Below are 15,373 nucleotides of genomic sequence, written 5' to 3' on the forward strand. Positions count from 1 at the left end.
CACACTCACGCAAACACACACACACACACACTCACACACACACACACACTCACCGAGCTCTTCTCCGACACAGGAGAGAGAGAGAGAGAGAGAGAGAGAGGGAGCGCAGAGAGGGATAAACAGAGAGAGAGAGAGAGAGAGAGAGAGAGAGACTATAGGAACGCAGCGGCTCCTGTGTGTGTGTGCGTGTGTGTGTGTGTAGAGGTACGCTCGCTCGGCGGCAGAAACGACTGGCGGGGCGGACATGGAGGGGTTCAGGAAAAACGCTGGGAACTGACCGAGCACCGAGACGAAGAGAGGGAGAGAGAGAGAGAGAGAGAGAAACGGGAAGGACGGACGGACAGCACGGAAGGAAGGAAGGAAGGAAAGGAAAGGAGGAGAGGAAGGACAGGAGGAGAGGAAGGAGAGGAGGAGAGAGAAGTCTGACAGAGGAGAGGAAGAGTGTGAAGAACGGGCTCGTCTGGAACACAGGAGGATCCTGAGGTGACTTTTTAGGGGTTTTCATGTGCAGTGTGTGTGTGTATGTGTGTGTGTGTGTGTGCAGGGTGTGTGTGTGTGTGTGTGTGTGTGTGCAGGGTGTTGACATGTGCTGCATGGTTCTGCACTTAAGGGGAACAGTGGAGGTGTGTGTGTGTGTGGAGGGGGCATGTGTGTGTGTGTGTGTGTATAGGCTGTATCTACATTAGTAACTATACATGCATGCACGTTTGGTGTGTGTGAGTCTTAAGGGCCGTGTTTTTTTCCCCTACCCCACAAGCGAAAAGAAAGGGGGCAAAGTGTGTGAGCGTAGCCGGGCTGACCGCTGCAAACTGGAGTGAAGGGATCCAAAGGAGTGGATAGTTTGGAGTGAACCAAACGTGGGGAACAGCCATTCCAACACACGCATGCACACACTTCTCCAGGAGGCTGCTTAAAGTTAAACAGGAGGGGGGGAAAAGGGGGGGATAGCGCTCCCTTCTTAGAAGGCAGAGTCCATTTTAGCACCCTTTACTTCACTCAGTGTGTGTGTGTGTGTGTGTGCGCTTGCATGCGTGAGTGCGTGCGTGTGTTCAGGAGTTTTTCGTGCAGCAGGTAACATACACACACACACATACACACACACACATGCAGTCCTTGCTCGGAGCTTGCAGAAGCAGAGCACTGAATGAATTTTGTGCTTTCCCGAAGCTTGGTTGACACTGAGTGAAGCTCAGAGACAAGTAGTAGCAGCTTCTATATTTGTGTGAGGAGTGTGTGTGTGTGTGTGTGTGTGCGCGTGCAATAGCCGGCAAACAGGTCGAGGGAGGCAGATCTGATCAGACGCACAGCAACAGAGGAGAGAGCATGGCACAGGCTGAGCAGCAGCACGTTGGATTACACACTGATGTACACACACTCATACACATGCACACACACACACACACATGCACGCAGGCTCTGTGGCGAGCAGAACAGCTGGGAGAAATGTGTGTGTCAGTGCCTGAGAGTGTTCCACTTCATGCATGCATCTGCCTTTACACATGCAGGACTGTTTGCTTTTGTATTATCTTTTGCTACTGTGTGTGTTTGTGTGTGTGTGTGTGTGTGTGTAGAGAGAGAGAGAGAGAGAGAGAGAGAGAGAGAGAGAGAGGCTGTGTAAATATCTATGTGCAAGGAAAGAATGTACTGTCTTCTCCTCAGACAGACAGTGTGTATGTATTTACCTCAGTCTCCCCCTGGTCAGGAGACAGGAGGTGGAGGACAGGGGTGTGTGTTTGTGTGCGTGGACGGCTTTGCAGGGAAGTAAAGCGATCAGATGACCAAGAATAAGGCAGATGAGGAGATGAATCCAGTAGCGGGAGATGAAACGGAGACAGAGGGGAAGGAAAGGATGATGGAGATTTTAGGACAGGAGGAGGAGGAGGAAGGAGAAAGTGGGAGGAGGAGCAGTGAAGGAGCCGGAGACTGACACGCTCTCTCCAGGAGTGCTCAGAGTGTTGCTCATTCATAATTCACCTCCATGGCAAACGTTCATTCACATATTGACCCCCCATGGCTGCGCTCAATGGAGTTCTCGCCCCTCCACCTCTCTCTGTCTCTCAATGGACACCCCTGTGGCGCGACGTTCAGTTAGCCCGCTTTCTTTTTCCACTTTGGACACAGTTGAGGCGCTTCTGTTTTTTTTTTTGTTTTTTTTTTTTTTTTTTTGACACCAGTGGCTTTTCAGTTGGAATCTCTGATGTGAGATTGAATCGTGTAAATTGAATATTGAATTCAGACTCCACCCCAGACACAGATAATTGGTATGGATGGCTCTGTGGGTTAGGGCTCTGAGTACAGCTGTTGTTAGTCTGATTCCCTCAACACTGCTCAAAACATAATGGATGTTTAATTCATGTGTGAAGGAATTGGTCTGTGTATTGACTAAAAGCATCACACACTTTTCTTCATGACTTTTTTCAACATAAATACTCAATGATGGTCGTTTTTTAACAGCCGTGCCCGGATCCACACTATAACCCACTGCTGTGCTCTGGTCAGCTGTGGCCCATAAGCCGTATGGTGGTGTGTCTAAAATGCACAGTCAGAAAAAAAAAGGTGTGCTGCAGAGGCACGGTAGATTTAGTTCTAAAAGGTAAACACTACAGAAGTGCACCCTATCAGCAAAAGTGATAAAAATGTCCTGACTTCTTTACTTTTATAGACGTAATGGACTTGCTGTCGACTCAGGGAAACAGGGACACAGGAGGTGTTGACCTCCTATCTTGGCATGTTGCTGCTAAAAAGTTAACGGCGCCCTGCGAGTTGTGTTCTTTTAAAGCCGCGCTCATGTAAAGACACAGTCACTGCGTGTTCATAGCGACAGGGAGACTCTCGGCACAGTACGCCGTGGCACTGCTGCTTCCATTGTCAAGTGTTTGATTCCCACTGGATCCAGGCACACTAAATATAGTTAAACTAATTAAAGGCTCCCAAACCCCCTACCACCCCGCCAAAATTTAAAGCAACTTAAGTGAGGAAGCATTCGTCTCTGACACAATGAAAGCGTGACTAAAATATGGTAAAAACTTTCATCTCTGTCTGATCAATCCACTTTAACTTCTAATAATGACATCGCCATCAGACTAAATGTCAAGTTTTGTTTAACCTATCATTCTACTCATATTGTCAAATGAAAGTTTTGTTTATCTGGGCCACTGTCACAAATCTTTAAGCTTCATCTTTAAAAGTCAGGATCCAAACACACCACAGAGCAGCTAAGTAGTTGAAGGGTATCTGTTATCTGTTAGCTGTAGTTGTAGTTGTAGCTGCTTGTTTCACAGCAGACTGAAGTTGTGCAGGAGCAACTGGTGTATCCATCCCGTCCACATCATTTTCAGTGAACACGGAAGTTGGTTATTAAAGTTTAAGAGCATTGAACTGACTTTAACTTGACTGACACCATCTTTTTTTCCTGACTTGTTACTGCTGTTTTGTTGTTGGTATTGTTTGAATTCCATTGATTTTTATTCTGATTCCCAGTCTGGAACCAGGTTACCAGTAGTGTTTAGATGGCAGTAAAGATGCTGGCAGCTCGCTGGCTGTAGTGCAGGAGTAGGAATCGCTGGTTGTAGAAAGCCACAGCCCTGGTTGTTCTCCAACAATCCCTGCACTTATAGATTCTGATTGGCTGGAGACACCTGATCTAGGTAATTAGTGGGGGTGTAGAGATGGTTGGAAAACAGGCAGGGCTGCAGCTCTCCAGGGACGGGGTTGCCTACTCCTGCAGTACTGCTAGCTTGACTATCTCACATAACCCTTGCCTTGTAGGTCAAAGCCTTGTGTTGTGAGTGGTATAACAACCAACTCATGTCAGCAGAATCCCAGCGTAGCTTAATAAATGCACCGTGGGTTCTAAATACTTATATTTAACTCCTTAATGAGCACCCACTAGCACCCTCGGATGCTGAAATGTCTGCTCAGCTGCAGCAACTTTATGCTGTTCTAAAACTCAGCTGTGAACTTTGTTTCCGAACGTTGACAGTGAGCCTGGAGGAAATGTTAGGATCAGGCACTGTAACAAAACAGTGGATCTTTAATGCTATTGCTTTCTTGTTAATTGCACTCGCCTGGCAGTGGATGGAAAGTGACAGTTGGTTCACTCCTGAATCAGGCAATGTAAATGAGGCAAGGGTGCGCTAGTGTAAAATAAACTTACAATATGACTTTTGGATCCGCAGAGTGCCATCATCATTGTGCTGCACAGGAGAGAGTGTTTAGTCATGAAAACAGAGCCACTCTCACTGTGCTTGTTTTTTTCAGTCATACGGACGATGAATTAACCAATTTACTGTCATTCATTTAATTTCAGCATTTTTTTGGGTTGGTGAACTGTGACTTTCATGTACCGGTCCAAGTGTTAAAACAACTGGAGAGTTAAAGGAGGGATCTAAATTGGCCGAGATGGCTTAGAAGAATAATACTCTCCTGTATCCCCCAGGTTATAATTGTCTTCAATAGGCCTCCTGCTGATTTGAAATGGACTCATTGTCCACAGTGCTGGGCACCTCAGCTCAATTAGCCTCTCTGCCTTTAGTCGTGCTGAGCTATTGCTGGTTGCATCCTCACAAGGTGGCAGACAAGTGCGTGCGCATAAATACACACACACTATCGCGCATAGAAAGACGTCAGCTGGTGTAAAAATAGAGCTTATAAATGGGGAAAAAAGTGTTTTATGTTTACGAGGACTGATGTCATGTTTGGTTTAGATCCATGGCTGACGAATCAGAGGGCAGCTGTGGTGAATATTAGCCTGCTAGCTTTTGGCTCAGTTATCTGGTGTTTTCTTTTTTTCTTTTTCTTTTTTTTCGGGTGCTTTCAAAGGAGCAGAGTTCAAGGGGTTGCCGTTTGTATGCATCTGTCTTCATGTTTGTGCTTGTGTGTTGCATTCAGTGGCGGAGGCATGCACACTGTGACGCTGCTCTGGTTGCCTAGCTACACAGGAACGTGGGTGGAAGGATTTCCTGTCCTTAGGAAGCTTTGTTTATAATAAGTGGGGAGGGATATGTGTGCGTGTATGTATATGCATATGTTAGTGTGCACTTTTAGCCGTGTGCTTGAGTGCGTTATGTGTTTTAATGCACTCTTTGTCTTGAGTGAAGTTCCACAGAAAAGTCACTTAAGATGCACAAACACACACACACACACACACATGCGCACATTGTGTATGCACTGTACACAGAGAGAAAAGGCAAAAAGAAAAAAGGCACTTTCTAGTCTGTTGAGTTGGATTTGCGTTGCATAACTCCTTCAGCCGGGTCTGTTCGCAGAGCTCTGTCTCCTCCTTCTCCAGCCAAACACTCTCTGCGTGTCACCGCTGCCACGCACACGCCAGGCCGCCCTGCTCATGATGTCATCAGCACGCCTCATTTTATGTCTCCTCTCACACATGAGATTGCAATTATGTGTTCTTGCCCTGATTGTGATCACACACACACACACACACACACACAAACACACACGGCTGATATCTGTCCTGCAGGCGTTGGACCCCATGATTACGTAATTGACGCTAAGTGAATGGGATGACGTCAGCTTGGCTCTCTCTGACTCTCCTGTCTTTCTGGCTAGCTACAGTGATGTCATAACTTGGATAAAGCCAAACATGGGGTGTGTGTGTGCGTGCGTGTGTGCGTGTTGGCATGCATAATCATGTGTAGAGACAGAAATGACCTCAGGAACCGTGGGATTTATATAACGCGCTTCCTCCTCCTCCTTTCCCTTCTTCTTTTCCCTTAAAGTGCAAAGACTTGCAACTAATACTTTATTGTTCTTGTGGATGTGTTGTGTTAGCAACATGAGGCCTTGTGTGTTGCTCTTGCAACACACACATACTGTTGCAGCTTGTTGCAGCCCCTTGAGAGTGGCTTCGATTCGAAATGGACACCCCAGTGTAACTCCATCTTCTTGTTGCCCTCCGTCTGCGTCTGTCTGACCTTTGTTGATTCTCATCTGAAGGAGCTGCAACACTCCCAGGCAGGCAGTGAATGAAAAGAAATAAAGATGATGCTGGGTCGTCTCCACATACTGTACGTGCCAGCTCTTTTTTTAGTCAAAGAAAACATAGCGTCATGGAGAAAGGGGAGGGATTTGGTGGTTGGGCTTCTTCAGCTCTCGACAAAAATATCTGTTTTTAGCTCGCTTTGAGATACTGGGTTTTAAGCACAGACGAAGAGTGCTTTATTTGTGTCTTGGGTTGAATAGGCCACCCGTTGTGTTCTCCAAGAGTTGTGGTTGAAGCTCTGAACATCAGCCATCAGCTAGCATTGGACAGGAGAACTAGGAGCTTTTAACACACAAAGATGCACAAATACATTTCTGCCGCCTTCTTCTACTGTTTTTTCTCACAAACCTCAAACCCTAAACCAAATGAAAACAACACAGTGACTCAACAGGTCAAGTAGGAACACACACAAATGGTGTGAATGCGCACACACACACACAGCTGCCTGTGCACAAACACAAAATATGCAGATTTTCCTAATAAACTGATTAGCATTAGCTTGGCCCCACTAAGGCCAAACCACAGTCTACTGTACTCTCAGCTCCAACAGCTTAGCAGTGAACAGGATGAATTGATTCCAATATACAAACACACACACACACACACATCTGAGACCCTAACAGGACAAATAAATAACATACATGCAGCCCAAATGATGTCTGACATTATCTTCTACAAGTCTGACACAGAGACGCAACTAAAATGCAAGTGCACATGCACACGCCTAACCTCCCACCCCCCAGGAGTCTTAGGGCCTTAGTCAGCGTCTGTGTGTCCATGCGTGGGCCTGTTCCCTGGCAGCGTGAGGGGAAAAAATACCTTCCCATATGATGTAAACACCAATGTCCCTGTGTGTGTGTGTATACATGAGTATGTGTGCAGATGCTTCTAAGCTTCAGTCTATGTGTGACTGGCGTTCACTGAGATAGGATTCACTCTCTGTGACAGTTTTCCAAATTATTCCACAACACTGTGCAGTTTCTTTTTAAAGATAGGTTTCTCTGCCATTTCTGCTTTGTTCCACTGCACACGGTGGAAAGAGACGGCAAAGACGGAGCAGACCGAGGGGCCGACATGTGACATCACTAACGAAAGCAAGGCAGTAAGGTAAAAAAAAAAAAAGAGGCCCCTGCTTTTAACTCAATTTTTAAAATGCCTTCTATTGATTTTATGATAGTTTTAGTGCAGGCAGCACTTTGTTTTGAGTAATGCTGAACAATTGAACTTCATTATTTTTAGTGTTTTATAGAAAATATAATTATTGAGTCTTCAGCAGGCCTGTGTGCTGGTGACAGCCGCGGCCGGAGACATTATGTTTTCGGGTTGTCCACCCGTCCCAATGTTGTGAATCTCAGAAACAGTTTGACGGAATTTCTTCAAATTTGATACAAATGTTCAATTGGACTCAAGCATGAACTGATTCAATTTAGGTGGTGAAAGGTCAAGGTCACTGTGACCTCATGTCTATGCCAGTCTCATAAACACAATATCTTAAGAACGCCAGGAGGGAATTTGATTACATCTGGTGCAATTGTCCACTTGCACTCATAAATGAACTTATTAGATTTTCTAATCATGTCTGTACAGACATGTATGTAAACTAGACTGGTTGCTGGAGACATTCAATTGTGAGGTGGTAACTCCCGGTTTGTTTTAATATGGTACATGACTAACACATTTATTGATTATGATTGTGCGCATGTGCATAAAAGGAAAAAACTGATGGTAATACTGTCACAGATAACTCATGCATGTAATATAGTTTACTGTATCTCTTTTACTAGAAATAATTAGACCTCTTTATAGAAATCAGGGAAACTCACATGCAACATAATTGTAGCTTCACAGTATGATTTTAGCATATTGACCCCCAAAAGGACCCCAGTGAGTTAGTATTGCAGGTCCATAAAATTTGAGACAGTCAGATTAAAAGAGAATAGGAAAAGCCTGATGCAGCAATAGACAACCTTGTCTTTCAAATACCATGCCCACGTTTGTATTACAGGCTTTTTAGTTATCTGAATGCTTAGGGTTTAGATAACCCTTATGATGTCACCAGGGGTTCTTTTTTTAGATGAAACTATGATCGCTGGCTGAGTAGTACGGCTCACAACCAGCTATCTGGTCTTTATTCATGCATTACAGTTGGTGTCACTTGATAAGAAACAGTTGCAGACTGAATTTACCAGGCTAAGACAGGTGGAGTTTGACTTAAAAACGGTTCATATATTATATTTCACAGAGCCTCAAATTTGCATCTCGGCTCGCTGTTTATGTTTCGAAACACGACTGCACACGCTGCGATAGAGGTAGAGAGGACAGCAGCCTTGTTCCTGTGATAACCTATAAAGAATTTAGTGCACAGATGGGCTACCTGCAGTCCTGATGAAACACACAAGTTATAGTCAATGTCACTTTTCTTGTAACTGTACTCCATGTTTGGTAACACAGTCTGCAGGAACTTGCTGTACAGCAGTACAGCAAGCCTTAAGGGACAATGTTGGTGAATACAGAAAGACGAGAGGATAATAAGTTTATAATAGTAAGGTCCAAAATGTAGACGATGGAATGTGACTTGGCGCGGCAGGAGTTTCATTTGCTTTTTGTGTTTCTGCTGCTGGTGCCAAGCTCAAAAAGGAACTTAAGCCACAGCTGACAAGTGTCCACCTAACGCACACTGGGTTTAGCTTGTAAGACATTTACACAGGAACTCAGATCATAAAATATGTACAACCCTAAAGTATACAGAATGTATTCCTCTTTTACCCAGCAGCAGCTAGTGTGCTGCTGTAGCCTTTGGTTTCACGGTGGAGTGCCAACAATGGTGCAAGATTTATTGCGGTCTATAATGAAGCACCAGCACATTCAACACATTTCTTCACGAACGTTGAGAGCCAGGTGCAAAACAATCATCGACTGTCAACACATTAATCACAACCACATTCAGATCTGGTCAGGAGCACACAGGAGACCACATTGGAAATTATATGTGCCGTGTCTTTGTTGCTAGGCAACTTTGCCACAATACCCCTGTGACCTTCCGACCTTGCCAAGTCTGGTGTTAGTGTCCCCGTCTCGCACTCGCGTGCGTGTGTGCGTATGTGTGTGTTATCTGAGACGATGGTGCGACTGCCGCATAGCAACTGAGAACAGCTGTGATTTTCACTGTGGTTTGGACGAATGCGTGCGCACGTCGGTGCGTGTGCTTGCGTCGCGTGGAGCCGCCGACGCCACTGCCACTGCTCATCTATGCACACAAAACGACATAATATGGCACAGTGTCATTTCCACAGCGTGATAGCAGCAAAGACTTAATCAGCCAAAAATGAACCCCCCCACCCCACCCCCTCTCCCACACACAGACACACTCTCAACCCTGTTGTCAAATCACAGCCGAAAATAGAGAGCAGAGGGAGTGATGGAGCAGTCATTTCCCTGAAGATCCATTCATGTAAAATACTGTTATTCAAACCTCCCTCCCCCTTACTCAATCGTCTTATTCATCTCTCTCTTGACTGCAAAACCAAACACGCCTTGTCTTCAGCTTTCTGGCAAGAGCATTTGGGCGCTCGTGTGTGTGTGTGTGTGTGTGTTTTCTCCCCTCTTCTCCATGAGAGGAATGTCCTTGGCCTGTCCGACCTGTGTGCTCCCACTGAGCCCTCTGTCAAACACCTTGGGCGGGCTCTCCCTCATTGCCCCACCCAATCAGGGGCCCTGGCATTAATGACATCAGTTAGCGGAGGATCTTTAGGACCGGCCCCTCGAGGTGATTCGTTGGAGAGAGCGAGTGCTCTCATTGTTATGATGATTAAGTGCTATATGAAGGGCTATCAGAGGAGAGCCCCTTAATGAAAGTGGAGCACAGAGAGCAGAGGCAGCGGCGATGGCAGAGCTGTAGAAAGCTACAGAGAAACTGAGCTAGAAGTAAGCCGGGAGTGAGAGAAGGGAAACTAAGGCGAGTTTAAGGTGGGAGAAGACAGATATGGAAAGAAAGAGGAAGTGCAGGGCTGAATATTCAGCAGCTGTGTCCAGACTTGCTGACTCCTGGTGTTCATGCTCTGAATGTACCATGAGAGGTATACAGTGTGCACAGGAATACGCTGTAAAAGAGCAAAAGGGGAACAAGGAGAGAAAAAGAGAACAAGCGCATGTTAGCACAAATGTATACAAATGGGCTTGGTTTCATCTTCTCCTGTGTGTGCTTATGTGTGGGCAATTGCAATTGGAGTTTCCCTTGCCGTTTGGTGAATTAGTGGAACGCCCTGCCTCAGAGGAAAATTCCATCCTAAGCTGCTCCTACGCTGTTGTAAATCATCAGGCTGGGATGTCCAACACATTCTATTATTTTGCGAATAACCAGTTGTCATTTGCCTTTTTTGTAGTATCCACTTTCCCCTGTGGCTGTATCGTCATCTTCAGTTAGAGTTTCCACTACATCTCCCAAAATGCGTTTAGCTGCCACAGCTCCACGCTCACACCTGAGAATGTGCTTTAGCTGGTTGATCTCCAGCTGCTGGTGTTACATATCTGTATTGAGACTTACAGCAGTAGTGGAATGTGATTTAATTTACAGTTAAGAAATAGTGCACTGCACTGCATTATGGTACTGTGGATGCTGTCACTAGAAAGGAAATTTTACGTACCTCCTGTTTCTGCAGGTATGAATATTAAATGTTGGTGCAAACTGGAGACAGAGATCAAGTCCTAAATAAAATCCATGCTCAGACAACAACATCAGACCAAACTATGTTTTAGCTGCTTTAGTGTTTAAGCTTTTATTTTTCATCTCCGTAGCTTCCAGCAAACCTAAAATATTTCATCAGTATGTATTCAACTGGAGAGCTGCACTCTCTGATACTGTTTCACAGGTTTCTCACCCCTTATAAGAATTCAAGTATGGGGAGAAACACTGAACATTTGCCTGACTAGTTGATAGTTTGTCTCCAAACCCTTGGTATTTATTCTGGAGAAGTCATTTTTTTTCTCTCAGCTAAACTAAAGAACAAATCTTTTCAGGAATGATGACCTCCTCCTAGCTCCCAGTGCATGAGTGAACATGAGTTAAGTGAAGTTTGTGATGAGGCTTAAACATGGATAAGTTATACAAGAATTATATAAGCATAGCACAAGTTATCAGCTAGTAAGCCTTAATGATTAGATCATATCTACATCTTGTGCTTTGCAAAGCATGACTGAGACTGAGGTTAACTAAAGTTTGTCATGCATGATAAGCTGTCTGAACTACACCGGCTCAAAACCGCTTTGAGGTGATGCTGTTGTGATGCAGATATAAAAAACTAACTACCATTAGTCACAAGTCATGATCTGGCAGCACACTGCACTGATCAGCAAACATGTGTTCATAAAATCCTACCTGATAGCATTGTAACATCTCAACATCTGATGAGCCATTCGTGGATCCACTAACGCTGGATCATATTTCCTTGTCCCAGCAGCACCTGTGGCAGCACGCCCTCAATCACTCAGCTTCTTGCAGTTTTTTTTGAAAGGCCTAAGGTTCAGTGTGTCTTGTTGGCATGTTGGTTGTATTTAGGGATAGGTAGGGTTTGGGCTTTAGTAGAGTGGGTGTGTCTGCAGCCAACACCAACAAATTCAACTATCACTTGCATTGATTTGGTGCTGGGCAGTTGGAAACTGTAGACTTTGCTGTATAGTTGATGTCAGGGAGGAGTGAGAGAAGAAGCTGTAAGGTGATCTGAAAGTGTACAACAGGAAGTTTGAAGTTGCACCCTGAAGTACTGCAAAAATAAACCACAAAATAAACTAAAACCGCTAGATTATGACTATGCCATTAATAAAAGGCTGAAGAAGGAAGGGCAGATAAAACTACTTCCCCTTCACCACATATTCAGCTCTGACATAGACGATGCCAGCTCCCCCTCCTCTTCTCCCACACAGCACCTCTGGCTAAAGGAATGTAGCAGAAAATGAGGGACTCAAGATAGAAGATCAGAGACCTTAATATGAACCACATTGTGTGTTGTTCTACTGTTTCCCATCTCCCGCGTTCTCCGCATCAGGAGTGAAACAGCCTTTGATGAATATCTACAAAGAGATTTGAGAATTATAAAGAGTAGCAATTTAGCCAGGTATGTTATCTTAAGCCTGGTAATTTGGGAATTCAGTTCATTCATAGGGGGGAAGCCAGGGGAGCTCACTGTGTTTATCAGGCAGACTCGCATCAGGTCTGTACGTTGAAGAGGCTGTGGGGTTATCTAATCATTGCTTGACCACGTCTTAACACTGGGGTTATCATCGCTGCCATCCCCCTCCCTTTTCTCCATGATTCCCTTTCTTTCTCCAACATGCATACATGCGAGTGTGAGTACTGTAAGCATGGGTCAGACCCCGTCTTTCCCCTGAGTTACACATCTAATCACGGCACCATCATCCCTCATTCCTAATTCTGTTGGCAGGGCCTGTCAAACAGCATACGCTGAAAGATGGGGTGACTTTGAAATGCTGCTAATGACCCCAGGACATAACTACCCTCTCTCTTTTACTCCCCCTCACTCTTTCTTGTCCACGCCTGTCATCTGCACTTGCGGCCATTCTCATAGCTTGTTCGCTGCTACGCTCTTGATGTGCTGATCAGAAAATGCAAGGAAGAGGGACATTAGTGGAAACAGAGAATCATACTAATTTTCTGTTTTGTGTTTTGTAATTGAATGTCTACAGGCAGCGCAGCAAAGTTGTTAAGGTTTAATGTGAAGACGAGATTCTGTCCAAATGTTGTTTTACTTTTATTTAAACTGGGCAGTCCTCGCAATTTTAATCTCCTCCGTCAAGGGAAGCCGGCCAAGGCAAACATGATCGTCTAAAACAGAAAAACACAAATAAGCAGAATGTACAATCAAAGCCACATAGCCATTTATAAGCACTCCAGTAGGCAACACTTCAGTGTCAGACCTGCCGGCTCATTGCCAAACCTATTTAAATCTTGACTAAACAAAGCGAAGACAGCTCCTTATTGAGTCTGCCACAAGAACCTTCATTAACCGTGCAAACTCACCAAGAGAGCTTTCAGCTTTAAATATTTTTGCAGCCAAATCCATGAAGAGGGAGCAGAGCACATAAAGGCACTGTTGCCTCATTCAGCTCTGACCTCAGGGACAGATAACAAAAACAAATCCTGGGACTGCAAACAGTAATTTTCCACCTACTTTTTAAAAGCAATGTAAGAAAACAGTGAATTAGTAGACCCCGAGTGGCCTTACGTATTTATATAAAAACTGGAGCGAGGAGTGGATGAGGCGGTTGTCAGCTTGAGCATGGTAGGTGACACTGATGAGAGACAGAGGTACAGTCAGTAATGTAGCTTAGTGCTAAGACAACACAAGAAGGGGTGATGGCACGTGAATATAAAACATAATCATGTGGATGGCAATGGTAGCCGCCTGTCTCGGCAAATGAAAACACACAACCTGTGCTTTAAATAAAACCTAATATTAGCTGTAAGGGACCTAACCTTTTCTGCGTTGTAGCGCCCTTACTTAATACGTAAGTTTTTCCCACTTTCCCTGCAGCCTGCATTTTTGCATAGATGTGTGCAAGCGAGGTTAAGACGTTCATGTTATTTTGACAGAAAATCTAATCTGGAGTCCTCCAGGTGCGTCTTTGAGTTGTTTGGAGATGTTTTCATGCAGTATAACTACCTCATCACTCCCTCTGTCTCTCTCTTCCCTGCCTTTTAGAAGTACTGTGAAATAAAATCCAATCAGTGATACTTTTGGCTTGTTGCTGGTAACTTCCGTGATCCACCTTTTGATTAATTCAGTGTTGCTGTGGTACCCAGGGAGTCTAGCTGTTAAAAATGTTAATATATTATAGCGATATCTTCCTTTCATTGACTAAATTATTGAGGAAGCTGTTTTGATTCAGTTTATTTACTTTTTACATGGATACACTACATAGATTTCCATCTGGTTTCAGACAGCAGGTGTTTTTGTCTAATTCAGGTAAACATCAGTTTCAGTGGCCCCCACCGTGTTCAAAATGTGCTATATAAATAAAGCTCCCTTGACTTTCCTTGTAAATCTCATCACAGACATTTGACATTTGTCGACTGCGTCACTAAAAAAGTCCTAAGCTGCAGAATCCAGCAGTACACAAACATGCATGTTGTGAAAACGGTTTGGATTTGAGCTTCTCTTTAAAAAAAATAGTCAAGCTATTTACTATATTTAACTTGTAAAGTTCATTTCATAGTGTGTCAGAGTCAGTTGTTTAAGTATACAGATAACTAACAGCGAAGGCTGATATCCTTGGAAACTGGTCTGTAGTAAATACTATTTGTATGTAATGTATTATTTAATTGTAAGTATGAAACTTGCATATTCACTTAAAAAGCGCCATGTCTGAAAAGTCCCATACTGGTGTGATTCCTCATGTAATTTTTCCTTTTTTGGCCCATTTATGAGTTTGTAAACAGCCTGAATTTTGTTTTGTCAGCATTCAGAACACATTTCAGTTGACATAAGGTATCTTGTGCAGTGTTAAAAACAGCTTGTAGGAGTGGGAGGGAGGAGTGAAGGATGTAAGCAGAGTTGTATCATCAGCAGAAGCGGTGTAAGTATCGTCAGCAAAGGCAGGCTGGAGAGCACTCTATAGGCTACTGACAAACGGCTGCCTCACTCCCTTGTCCGTCCCTTTTCAGCCTTTTTTTTCCCAAACACTACTTTGCCTTCTCCACCGGAATACATTTTTCTCTGCCTTAGGTGATGTAATAAACTCTTCTGTCTTGATCTGCTTTGTCAGGCAAACATGCAGATTCTTCATCACAATCCTCTGTCACCAAGTTTTTGCTCATCGATTGCAATCACCCAAATCTGCAGAAGGCTCAAAGAGCAGAGCGAGCTGGAGAAGCCAGAGAGGGCGGACCTTTGGAACTGGACCGACTCTCCCTGTGGTTGTTGCCATGGTTTTTTGTTGTCAGGACAAACTGTCAGCCAGTGGCTGAGAGCCTGAGCTGCTGTTTGTTAAAGATAAGTGGAAAAGCCAGAGGGGAAAGAGAAAGAGGGACACAGACAGACACAGAGACTGCAGGACATCCAGCTACCTCAAAGGTTCATCCTCCCCACTCTTGATGCAATGTGGGGATCCCAATAGATCACGGTCCTCTCTTTAAACAGTTCATCGAGCCTCTCTCCTTGTGTTTCTCTGACCCGCACACCCCTCCCTGCCCCGCTATCAAAGCTGTGTTGGCTGTGCACTGGCAGCTTTGATATTGTATAGTGTTTCTGGCAGTCTCCCTCTCTCTTTCTTTTTCTCCCTCCCTCTCTTTCTCTCTCTCTCCACTTTCCCACAATATTGTAAAGAGCACAGAGCGCCAACACGGACCTGCTCACTGTC

At 44.6% G+C, this 15,373-nt stretch overlaps 1 protein-coding gene across 1 annotated transcript in view; it reads left to right on the forward strand.

Annotated features, from left to right (window-relative positions):
* Positions 1–386: 386 nt before the first annotated feature.
* The window catches only part of ches1 (checkpoint suppressor 1), a 49,550-nt gene continuing 34,563 nt past the window's right edge, over positions 387–15,373 (forward strand). The window contains exon 1 of the mRNA XM_026341369.2: positions 387–483. The gene's annotated coding sequence lies outside the window, so the exon portion shown is untranslated. The remainder of the gene's footprint in view (positions 484–15,373) is intronic.

The sequence above is a fragment of the Anabas testudineus genome, chromosome 24 (genome assembly GCF_900324465.2).
Source record: "Anabas testudineus chromosome 24, fAnaTes1.2, whole genome shotgun sequence".
Taxonomy (NCBI): Eukaryota; Metazoa; Chordata; class Actinopteri; order Anabantiformes; family Anabantidae; genus Anabas; species Anabas testudineus.